This window comes from Miscanthus floridulus, chromosome 2 (assembly GCF_019320115.1).
Source record: "Miscanthus floridulus cultivar M001 chromosome 2, ASM1932011v1, whole genome shotgun sequence".
Taxonomy (NCBI): domain Eukaryota; kingdom Viridiplantae; phylum Streptophyta; class Magnoliopsida; order Poales; family Poaceae; genus Miscanthus; species Miscanthus floridulus.
The window spans coordinates 32,619,378-32,632,439 of NC_089581.1; positions in this window are offsets into that span (position 1 = coordinate 32,619,378).

Consider the following 13,062-nt stretch of genomic DNA (forward strand, 5'->3'; position numbering starts at 1 on the left):
CCACGCTCGTGGAGATAGATGACATAGCCGTTAGGCGGCGATGGCTCATCCTCACCACCAGGTACGATCCACTCCATCGTCATGGTCCTTGCATGAAGAAGGCCTTTCTTAACTAGACCCTCCATGTGTGTGTGGAGAACATCTGAGCGAGGCCATGGCTCCATCAAGGAATGGGGATGGCGATGCAGAAGATCCGATGGTGGCATAGGGCTAGAGAGTGAGGGCTTTTTGTGAGCCTTACCAAGCTTCTCATGGACTTCCTCTAGCCTCTCATGAGTTGCTTTGAGCTCATCAAGGGCTTGCTTAAGGGCTTTTACTTCCTTATTCAAGCTCTTGCATCCCCTTCTCTTAATGTCAAAGTGTTCTTTAGCATCTTCTAGAATGTCAAATAATTCATCTTTAATGGGTTCATCATCATCACTATCACTATCATTTTCATTATCATGTTCCTCATCACTTCCATCATCACAAATTTGTACCTTAGTGGCCTTAGCCATGAAGCATGATAGAGTGTCGAAGAAAGAAGGCTTCTCATTGATAGCAATGCTTGCAATCGCCTTCTTCTTGGTGGTCTTATCATCATCACTATCATCATCATCACTTGAGGAAGCATCACTATCCCAAGTGACCACATATGAACCACCCTTCTTCTTGAAGGTCATCTTGTCCTTCTTCTCTTTCTTTTCCTTCTTGTCCTTCTTCTTGTCATCATCTTTGTCACTATTGTATGGGCATTGAGCAACAAGATGATCTTTGCTTCCACAATTGAAGCACCTTCTTGACATTTCCTTGTTCTTGGATGAAGATTTCTTCCTTCTAGCATGGTAGCCTTTTCTCATCATGAACTTGCCAAATTTCTTGACAAAGAGAGCTATCTTTTCATCATCATCCCATGAACTATCATCTTCACTTGATGTTTCTTGCTTTGCCTTGCCCTTGGATGATGTGGCCTTGAATGCCACACTCTTCTTCTTGTCATCCTTCTTCTCATCTTTCTTCTCCTTCTTTTCTTCCTTCTCATTATCATCTCTATATGTATCATCGGTCATTATATCTCCCAACACTTGGTTTGGTGTCATGGTGTCCAAACCACTCCTCATTAGAATAGTAACCAATGTGCTCAATCTTGAAGGTAAACATCTCAAGAACTTGTGAGAGAAGTCCTTGTCCTTCACCTCTTCTCCAAGTGCTTTGACATCATTGACAAGCACTTGAAGCCTATAAAACATCTCCAGCACACTCTCATCCTTCATCATCTTGAAGCTTGCAAACTTCTCTTTAAGAATGTATGCCTTCGCACTCTTCATGGCTTGAGTGTCCTCAAATGATTCCTTCAACTTCTTCCAAGCCTCATGAGCTCTCTCAGTATTCTTGATTTGCTCAAATGTTCTCTCATCCAAAGCATCATGGATGGCACTAAGAGCAATGCCATTATTTTGGAGTAGCATTTCTTCGGCGGCGGTGGGAGCCTCTTCATCATCAATCTCAATCTTGGTCTCTACCACCTTCCAAACCTTCCTATTAATTGACTTGATATAAGTTGTCATCTTAGCCTTCCAATAGGGATAGTTTGAGCCATCAAATTGGGGTCACTTCTTGGTGTTGTTGATTTGAGCCATTTTAACACCAAAGGTTGTTAAGCCTAAAATCACAGTGACCTCAGCTCTAATACCACTTGAAAGGTCCTAATGGCTAGAGAGGGGGGTGAATAGCCTATAAAAATTTTCTACAACAACACTTAGCAAACCAGTTAGATAAATATGAGGTAAAACGAGTGTTGCTCTAGCCTACGAAAAATGCAAGCCACCTACCATAATTCTAGTTTATATAGTCTCTATCCACACAATGGCTATGTTGCTACACTAAGTTAGTGTGCTCTCAAAGGCTAACTAAAGCGCTACGCTAACCAAACTAACAAGCTCTCACGCCTAGCTACATTAAAGAGCTTGATAACTTGTTTACGGTAATGTAAAGAGAGAGAGAGAGTAAGATGGTTATACCGCCGTGTTGAGGATTGAACCAATCAATCACAAGAATGAATACCAAAGAATACCAATCACCTCGGAATCAAATGATGAGACAATGATTTTTTACCATGGTTCACTTGCTTGCCGGCAAGCTAGTCCTCGTTGTGGTGATTCACACACTTGGAGGTTCACGCGCTAATTGGCATCACACGCCAAATCCTCAATAGGGTGCCACACAACCAATATAAGATGAGGATCACACAAGCCACGAGCAATTTACTAGAGTACCTTTTGGCTCTTCGCTAGGGAAAGGTCAAGAACCCCTCACAATCACCACGATCGGAGTCGGAGACAATCACCAACCTCCACTCAACGATCCTCGCTACTTCAAGCCATCTAGGTGGCGGCAACCACTAAGAGTAACAAGCAAATCCTACAGTGAAACATGAACACCAAGTGCCTCTAGATGCAAACACTCAAGCAATGCACTTGGATTCACTCCCAATCTCATAAAAATGATGAATCTATGATGGAGATGAGTGAGAGGACTTTGGCTAAGCTCACAAGGTTGCTATGTCAATGCAAATGGCCAAGGGAGTGAGCTTGAGCCAGCCAAATGGTATTTATAGACACCCCCAAACAATAGAGCTGTTGGCTCAATTATTGGACTGACTGCGCGTCGACCGGACGCGTAGGACGTGTGCACCGGACGCACCGGTCGTGTATACCGAACACGTCTGGTATGTCGACCGGACATGTCTGGTCGCTACCTGACCACCACGTGTCCAATTTAAAATGAAGTAACCATTGCTGCCATGAGTATCACGCAGCCGAACGCGTCCGGTGTGGACGACCGAACACAGGAGACTCAGCGTCCGATGTGGACGACCGAACACAGGAGACTCAACGTCCGGTCGAGTCTAGAGGGCTCCTAGAGCCACTCTAGGCCGACCGGACGCGTCCAGTCACACCGGACCAAACGTAGGAGACTCGGCGTCCGGTTGAGTCTAGAGAGCTCCTAGAGCCGCTCTAGGCCGACCGGATATGTCCGGTCACTCCAGATCGAACGCTCCCAGAGTCCGATCAATTTTAACGTTGAAAACCCGAGGCTCGCTGATTCACACCAGACGCATCTGGTGTGGCAATCGGACATGTTCGATCGCTCTCTGCAATTTTGTACCGAGCCACATCACTTTGACCAGACGCTGAACAATAACTCCTCAGTATCCGGTCGCTCCACTGAGCCAGAGTCCGGTCGTTAATACCGGACGCGTCCGGTCGCCATGCCGGACGTGTCTGGTCACTTTGTGACTAGCGCGACTAACTCCTTTTCAACTCTATCTTCTTCACCCTTGTTCAAATGTGCCAACCACCAAGTGTATCACCTTGTGCACATGTGTTAGCATATTTTCACAAACATTTTCAAGGGTGTTAGCACTCCACTAGATCCTAAATGTATATGCAATGAGTTAGAGCATCTAGTGGCACTTTGATAACCGCATTTCGATACGAGTTTTACCCCTCTTAATAGTACGGCTATCGAACCTAAATATGATCACACTCGCTAAGTGTCTTGATCACCAAAAGAAAATGGCTCCTACCACTTATACCTTTGCCTTGAGCCTTTTGTTTTTCTTTATCCATTTCCAAGTCCAAGCAATTTATCATCACCATGTCATCACCATCATCATATCATGATCTTTATTTGCTTCATTACTTTGAGTAGTGCTATCTATCTCATAATCACTTTGATAAACTAGGTTAGCATATAGGGTTTCATCAATTCACCAAAACCAAACTAGAGCTTTCATATGCGCGGGGGCTTAGGGGCTCGGCATCGCAAAGAGACCGAACACGCGGTCGCAGACAAATGACGAGTCACCTCCGGTTGCGAAAACCATGGACAGACTACAAAGCGACAGTAATGAATAGTACTCTCGTGCACCATCAAATGATAGATCGTAAAAAGCCTTTATAGGAGTGTTTCACTCCTCCAATGGCTTGGGGGCTACTGTTCGATATCTATATCCAGGTATCTGAGTCCAAGGATTACTGAGCATCACGTCGGCTCATCCGATGATTAAAGATTCAACTATGGCCTCATCCGACCCCCAGGGGTTGGGCCACGCCTCGTCTGACTCCGAGGATGAGGTTTTCGCCTTGTCCGACCCCAGGGTGCGGGCTCCGACTCATCCGGCCCCATGGGGAGGGCTCCGCCTCGTCTGACCCCCGAGGGTAGGATTCTATCTCGCCCGAACCCAGGGCAAGATTTCCACCTCACCCATTCCCTAGGGGTCGGATTTGCTATCGGACAAAAGCAATGGCCCTAGGGTGGGACCCGAACCGCTTCAACCACTACGGAATGGTGGCGTATGCCCGGGAGCATGTCTCGGACGCGTCTTGATGCGACTGGCGGTCGCATTAGGCCATGATGGGAGACTCACGTCGCCCACCGCGTCAATAGACCAACATTATGCTGCCAATCCCTATCTAACCACCGTCCAACGTCAGTCAACTAGCATCAGTTGATTGGCATTGTACCACCAGCCCCCCGTATGGCCTCTGTCAGGGGACCCTTTGACCGTTTCATCCGCTCGTATGGGATGGAAGACAAGAACGACGCACAACGCCCACACGTATGCTACAACGGCCAATAGGACCCCGGTGTGACGTCGCTACCACCATGATCTACAGGGTCAGCGGGACCAATGTAAAAAGGAGGACGGCACACCTCTGGGAGCCTATTTCTCTTTCTTTTTTCCCTCTTCCCTTTCATTGTAACCTCTACTTTCCCTTGGCCTATAAAAGGGAAAGCAGAGCGTCCCACTAAGGGGTATCGGTTCACCGCACCGTGAGAGATCGATCAACCAATGGATCAAACAATAGAAGCATCGAGCAATCGAACCACAGAGACTTAGGAGCTCATCCCTCTCTCGCTAGTTTGTAACCCCCTACTACAAACTCAGTGCTGGTAACATGAGCAGCCCAAAACTAGACATAGGGACATTCGGCCCTAACCAGTATAATCCTTATGTCCTCTTAGCACACTATCCGAGCCAGACACGCAACATTACAAATTTACTCGTTGGTGTTTACTCGAAACACCGACAAGTAGTTATAAGTATAAGAACATAGTTACCCTAGGGATAATATTGTTTTACTTATTCTAGTACAATTCGATCTATAGATGTTTTCTTGCTATCCTTGACAATTACTGATCGAGTAGCAATGAACAACTTGCAAAAAACTTAGTTTGGACGACGTACAAGATGATGGTAGGCATAAGAATTGATGGAACCAATCGAGTAAAAGCCTTTGTTGCTTTCATGCAAAACTACTAGGTTAGGCCCAAACTCAGTTTCAGTGGTGTGGTGAGCAGGACAGGACGATCGACCACAGCATCAGTCACATTGTACAGCCTGTTGAGCTTCAGCAGTTTAGCAACCTGATCTTCACTGGTAGCTGAGCTTCACCATAGGGGCTCCTCTTGAGTTCCTAACAATGGGGTTACCTAAACCTAGGATTAGCCTCATAATAATATGATTAACCCCCTGACTAGTTCTCTTAATTGGCTAGGGGCTGGGGGACTACACCCAGCGTGTGTGTTTGCATGCTCATGCTGGATGAAAAGGCATGTTGCCTGGGAAGAAAGCCTTAAGCTAGGCTAACAATTAGGCTCCTCGCTCGGGAGCCTGGGAACTCTCGAGCATCCTAGGCCTCGGTGCTGATTGCCTCAACTACCTCAACCGACCAATATTGCGCCCATAACGACATGGGGAGTCTCCTGGCAGACTATGACACGGGTCAGAATCCTAACACACGAGCAGAGCAGCAGCACACTAGGCCATGACGGAGCTTTGTCCCTTCAGGCGTAGCAAGGTGGTGTCGCCTATTCCGATCCTTGTCTAGAGTCACACCTAGGGCATGACGCAACACGACAAAGGGGACACGTGCCATCTCAACATCAAGCAACAGAGAGCGTTTGGAAACTCCCCCCCTACCTGGTCAGTGGATGGCACAATGAGGGAGGATCTAGGAGAGACACAACGGCATCTGCAGGCTTTGACGACCAACTCTAGGTTCCAGCATTGTCGACCACGACTATGAACAAGGAGACGGCGTCGGACACCTCCGAGGACTCGAAGATGAGGAATATACGATATCCTAGAGCTCCCTTGCCCACCAAGGAATCCACCACCAACACTGCTCCATGTACTCCTCTCGCCTCCTGAGATATAAGGGGGCAGAGGCTGAAGAAGGGGAGGATGGACAAAGAGTAGATCAACTTCGCTCCAACCCACAAACAAACCCTAGATCAGAACTAGCTAGCACCTCCTGCTCTCTCTCTCTCTCTCTCGTTTCAAGAGCTCATTTGACCATTCTAACATGAAGAACTCACTGCTGGATATAGGGCTTAATTAGAGGCCCGAACCAGGAAAAATATTATGTCGTGAGTGCTAAACCACCAAAGTCCCGCACATGGACCCATCGATCAAATCACTAATTACTCATCATGGTTACAAACCCATGACTCTACATTTTTGGAGTTATGTTTTCATAATATTTTTACATGCAAACTAACCTAGAAAACATCATGACCATACAAAAAGTAGTTCCACCTAGTCACACCCCTCGTAACAGTACTCTTATCCGAAATCTTTTTTTTAAAAAAGGTGACGTCGTCAATGGGCCAGTGAGTTCTATTTCATAACTCCAACTTAACTAGAAGTGTTGCTAAAAATTGTCCAATCCATTAATAAGGAAAGAACCCATATGAGATGCAAATATCATTTCTATTTGTTCATTTGATGCATGCATAGATGATCTTCCCGTTGCCTTGTATAGCGACTAGAAAACATATTATGTGTGTACATAGTTGAATCTGCATTTGTTTCGACCCTTTGATACTAATGCCTTGTATACTATACCTTGCATCAAAATGCATATTGAGTGCAATCTTGAGTGATGTATTGATATGTAAAAACTATTCCTTTAGACATGAAAAAAATCAATCACTGATCATATGAGATGCAAATATCATTTCTATTTGTTCATTTGATGCATGCATAGATGATCTTCCCGATGTCTTGTATAGCGACTAGAAAACATATTATGTGTGTACATAGTTGAATCTGCATTTGTTTCGACCCTTTGATACTAATGCCTTGTATACTATACCTTGCATCAAAATGCATATTGAGTGCAATCTTGAGTGATGTATTGATATGCAAAAACTATTCCTTTAGACATGAAAAAAATCAATTACTACTGATCATATGAGATGCAAATATCATTTCTATTTGTTCATTTGATGCATGCATAGATGATCTTCCCGATTTCTTATATAGCGACTAGATAACATATTATGTGTGTACACAGTTGAATCTGCATTTGTTTTGACCCTTTGATACTAATGCCTTGTATACTATACCTTGCATCAAAATGCATATTGAGTGCAATCTTGAGTGATGTATTGATATGCAAAAACTATTCCTTTAGACATGAAAAAAAAATCAATTACTGATGCATATGCCATTGTGACTATTTTCATTTAAGAGGAGGATTCCGATTGAGAGGAGTGCTTGGACTCTTGGCAATATCTATTCAATCCATTATTCTGCAATAACAAACAACCTATGCTCATATGTGCTAAAAGACATGTTTTTAATAATTGTTTTTTCTATATCATAGTTGAGAACTTCGCACGTAGGTGCATTGTTACTGGCGCAAGTTTTCAAAAAAGGTGGCCATATGTAGTTCGTCTCGTCCTCGGCACAAAAGGTGGCCAACACTGCATAGTTGCATGCATGGATGGTTGGATGGGGAAGGGGAACCACGCATGCATACATGGCTGAGCTCCAATTGCCGCTCGTAGGTCGGTCTCGCCTTTTCTACTCGTGCTCCTTCACCACATAACCTGGCGATCCTATCTGCCTACGGGGCCGGCGCCGCGGCTGCCGGGGAATGAAAAGGGGCGCTCGATCTCCTGGGCTTCGTTCTGACCACATAGTAGATTGTTCCTTGCAATGAACCATGCTACAATAAGTACACGATGCCCAATCGGTGACAGTACATATGCGTGGCCTTAGCTTCTCAAGGTTAACTACCGATAATGATGAGATGCGAAAGAAAAACAAACATATTCTGAAAAGGAAGTTGTGTGCGGCGAGAAGGCTACTGTCTTCTTCACGCGGCGTCTACATCACGGGCGCAGCACAAATTCCATGGCAGACTAGACTAAATGAGGCCGTCGCCATTCATCGATCCATATGATTCACTCCAGGCAAAATCAGCGCACCTATGCAGGACAGTGGACAGGAATTAGGCATGCAGGATGAGACGCTGGCTTTTCCTGGCCTCTCTCTGAGCACATGCATGCAGCTCCACGCTACTCACTCGCGAGAGCTGGCTTTTGGCGATACCAAGAATCCCCGGCGCCACTAGCTGTCTCTCTCGCGTCTTACATTCGTAACTGCAGTGTCCATTTCACATGCAGTACAGGCATGCATAATGTAAGTGGAAGGAGCGAGGGGCCACTACCCACTGCTTTTCATATACAGGCGGGAGGCAGTGGAATTTGGCGACGATGCGAGGTGTTGGCCAGTATGTCTGCTTCCCCCGGCCGGTGCTTAACCTGAGCCATGCGATGTCGTGAGGGCGCAATAGTTTTATGGCCTGCTGAAAGGGTGAAGCCGGCGAAAGGTGAAAGCGGGAATGTTTGCTGTGGTGGATGGAGATAAGATCGCATCTCGGGAATTAGAACGAAGCCCCCGACCCCGAGTGTGTGCCGATCGAACATCCGATCTGCCGCCTGCAAGGACGAACGATGCAGTGTGACTTCAGTTGATCCGTATTTGGTTAATGGATGCTAACCTATTTTTTCGGTCTATCTTGGGAGAGGGACGGCATTTTCTTTTTGTCGCAGACAGCAGGTTCGTTTTGTGAACATTATTCGGACTGAATGGCTAATTATTTCTTCAGTTTCATCGAGCCTTGTTTGAATACATGTGTATCCATTTCAATCCACTCGTATTGGAGTGAAATGGAATGGAACATAGTTTAATTCCACTTCAATACATGTGGATTGAAATGAATACATGCATACGCATCCAAAGGCCTCATGTGGGAATTTTATTTTCTAGGGAAGGCCGGAGAGTAGCCAATGCGCTGCCATTGTTAGGTTACACATAGGTGAACTTTTTCCATATTCTAGTCAGTATTGATTAGTTTCTCGGTCGACTTGCGATTATAAGATGCAATGAGTATACTAATGGTAAAACCTAAAGTGACTTTAGCCAAGGAGAGGGAAAGTATTAGGTTCTTTTTCACGTCGTGATGCACCACGCTCTCATTTTCCATAAACTATATATCTCTAGCTTTAATTTGTTTGGGTTAATTTGATCTACACCGTTATAATTGGCACATCCTGACATCCCCCTCTACTATTCAACTATTTGGAACTATGCCATCACATTCCTTCGTGTACCTGAAATATGGCACTATGTACACTTAGAGTATCGTTTGACTCACGTGTAGACCATCATATTCTCAAATGGATCAAAATGTCCATCCTACTCCCCCACCCACCCACCCCCACCACCGCTCTCTCACTTACTAACATGTGGGTCCACATGCCAACTCCTTCTTCTACTACGGTTCTTCTCCTTCCTCAGCACAACCCCCTCACATGTTGTCACTGCCCTGATTCTACATAAATGGTTTTTAGAGGCATCACCTATTTCGGCAATGGTTGGATAAAAGTGCCTGAAGGGACCATGACGCTTAAGAGGGGGGTGAATTAGGCAACTTAAAATTCTAATTCTAAACTATGGCCTCTTTTTCCAAACTTAGCAAAACCTATGCAAAAGATAAACTATCTAAATGTGCAACTACGGTTTTGCTAGTGTGTTGCTATCTCTACCACAAAAAGGAGTAATACAATTAATGTAAATGCGGAAGCTAAAGAGCAAGGTAGAGATATGCAAACTCCCATCAACGACTCCGGTATTTTTACTGAGGTATCGAGAAGCGCGCAAGCTTCCCCCTAGTCCTCGTTGGAGCCCCTCGCAAGGGCCAAGCTCCCGATCGGGTAACTCCGTGGATAGCCTCGGGCCTTCCCCACGCGCAAGTGGGTCTCCGACGTGCCTTCCGGCAAGCCTCTCCCGGATGCTCCCCACCGTCTTCACTATCAAGCTTCCGGCCGAAACGCCGCGGGCCTTGTTCCCTCCGGTACATGGTGGCGGCCACACCACAAATGCGGTTGGTGTGATCTCGTAAGACTTCAAGCCCCTCCGATGTACAACAATGGTGCTCGCAAGCACCGAGTGGTAAGAGGTATGCAAACCTCACTAAACACTAGGCCGAAACCTAGAGCAAGCGCATAAGCGGTGGTCTAATCAACCTAAGCACTTCGCAAAGCACCTATGCTAATTACCTGATGAATCACTAAGTACTATGCAAGTGGAGATCACTAAAATGGTGTATCAACACCCTTGGTATGTTTCCTCAGCTCCACACACCTCAAATGGCCGGTTGGAGGTTGTATTTATAAGCCCCACTGAGAAAGTAGCCGTTGGGGTTGAACTCCCGCGAAACTTCTACTGACCAGACGCTGAATCATCCTGACCGGACGCGTCCGGTCGTCCCGACCATTGAGCCGGCAATATACTGATCGGACGCTGGCCAATGTCCGGTCACCTGCCACCGGACGCGTCCGGTCGCAGATTTGCCGCTCTGGAACCTCTCTGTACTTGATTGGACGCTGTTGTCCTACGTCCGGTCGGTTGCCACCAGCGTCCGGTCTAGTGTCCGATCACCTGTCTGCCGAGCCACTTGCCCAGCGTCCGGTTGCTTGTCCAGTGTCTGATCCTGCATCCGGTCACCACAGTGAGCTCATTTCTTCACGATCTTGCATACGGCTTGGTTCCAATCTTCATGCTTGGACTTTGCTTGATCTCTTGGGTCTTCTCTTGTGCTCCTAAAGTCTTGCTTGAGGTGTTGATCATCGGATCATCATGTTGCCTTTGTCCAAGTTACGTCTTGCACCCTATTGAACTACAAAACAAACACTTACAAATTCATTAGTCCAATTTGGTTGTGTTGGTCATCAAACACCAAAATCCAAAGCAAATGGGCCAACAAGGGTCCATTTTCCTTACAATCTCTCCCTTTTTGGTGATTGATGACAACACGACCAAAGCAAGCAAATAATAAAATTTTTGAAATTAAAAACTACCTACTTGCTAGGATGCAATGCAAAGGGCAAGGTTATATGATACTAATTGAGAGATACCAATTAAAACTTTACTTAAAAGCTTGTCTTGCCCTTGCAAATGTCCCCATGTGATATTATGGATTAAAGCCTAGCTTTCTAAAAAATTCTCCCATTACTTAGACTAACCCATAATTCACTTTCCTCCCTTTCTTGGACCATTACCACTTGTAGACATCAACTTGATGCTTGCCTTTGGTCCTTCAAATTCTCCCCCATTGGCATCAAACACCAAAAAGGAAGACATTAGTAGCACAAGGGAGGGTCAAATTTCGTGATCCTTTGTGTATAGAGTGAAATGGATCACAAAATTTGACTCTCACATTATATAGAGTAAGCTCCCCCTAAATATATGCATACATATGGTAGAAAGCAAAGCATATGCATAATTAGCAATTTATTGTACAAGAGAGTTTAATCTATATAATGCATGGAGAAAGCATATAAATATGAAATGAAATCAACATGATGATGCCAATTGAAGAATGATGCTTTACTCCGGGGACTCCAATTTCCTTACAAAGAGACTACTACACACGTGATAGGTTTGAAAAATTGATACCATTTGAACAAGTGTTAGTTTCAAAGCATCCAAGTTGTAGAATTGCTCCCCCTAAATATGTGCACACAAATGTGGAACACTTTGTAGGAAATATGCACATTGATTTTAGAGTCAAAATACCACTTGAAAGATGACTTCTCATGAATGTGAGAATCATTTTCAAAAATGATATTCGGGAGAGATTATCTACAATTTGGACTTTGGCACATATTAGATAAACAAAAGTAGGACAAGCTATCTGCCGTGCTCCTAAACAATTTTAAACCATGTAGGTTTGCTCCAAGGGTTGATAATGAAACCGAGCAAGCCTACCATATGATATACCTATTGAATGCATGACAAAAGATTTAAGCATGTAAATGCAAACATAGGCATGAAAGATAACTAGATGCTTTAAGTGTATATCAATTGAAAAACAATACCAATTGTAATAAATACTAATTGAAAGTAATGACATCTAGTTACCTAACATGGGAAGGGGAATTTGGGTCCATAGTATTCACTAACACACTTGACAATAATTTTGTCCATCATGATGCACCCCATGAAATGCACCCATACTTTGCCAAGTCTCCAAATTCTCCAAGGTCCGATGGACTTCTCACTTCCCTTTCGGGATCCAAACCTTCTTGGTGCTCTTCATGTTTGAAATGATTTCCTTTGGCACCCAAAAGCGTTTGACCCCATTGTTATTGGCTTGCTTGTTCACCTTGATGGCCACCACCTTGTCATTTTTCTTCTTTAAGAGAGATAAGGTGTGGATGCCTTCTTGTCCACCTTGTTGGTGTAGGTATTGGAGAGCTTGCTTGTTTGCTTTTTCTCTTTCTTCCTTGCTCCTCCCCCGTTCTTCACCTTGCACTCATAGGACTTGTGACCTTCCATGTGGCACACGTAACAAACCACGGTTTGTCCTTCATCAAGCTTCTTCACTCCCTTGATGGTGTTATCTTGATGAAGATGGGTTTGCTTCGCCTTGCCTTTCACTTGAGTCAAGTCCTTGGTGAGGCGAGCTACTTCTTGCTTGAGTTGCTCATTCTCCTTTGTAACCTCTTGTATGCATGTATCTACAACAACTTTCTCAACACATACTTGGTTGCACAAAGGTGAGTCTAAACATAAATCATTGCAAGAAGTAGAGGCATCCTTTTTAGACATGCTAAAGATAGAACTTTTCTTTTTAGATGCCTTGGTGGGGGTTGTGCTAACGGCTTCAAGATTAGCAACTTTCTTAGTTAGCTCATCACAATATTTGCACATGGTTT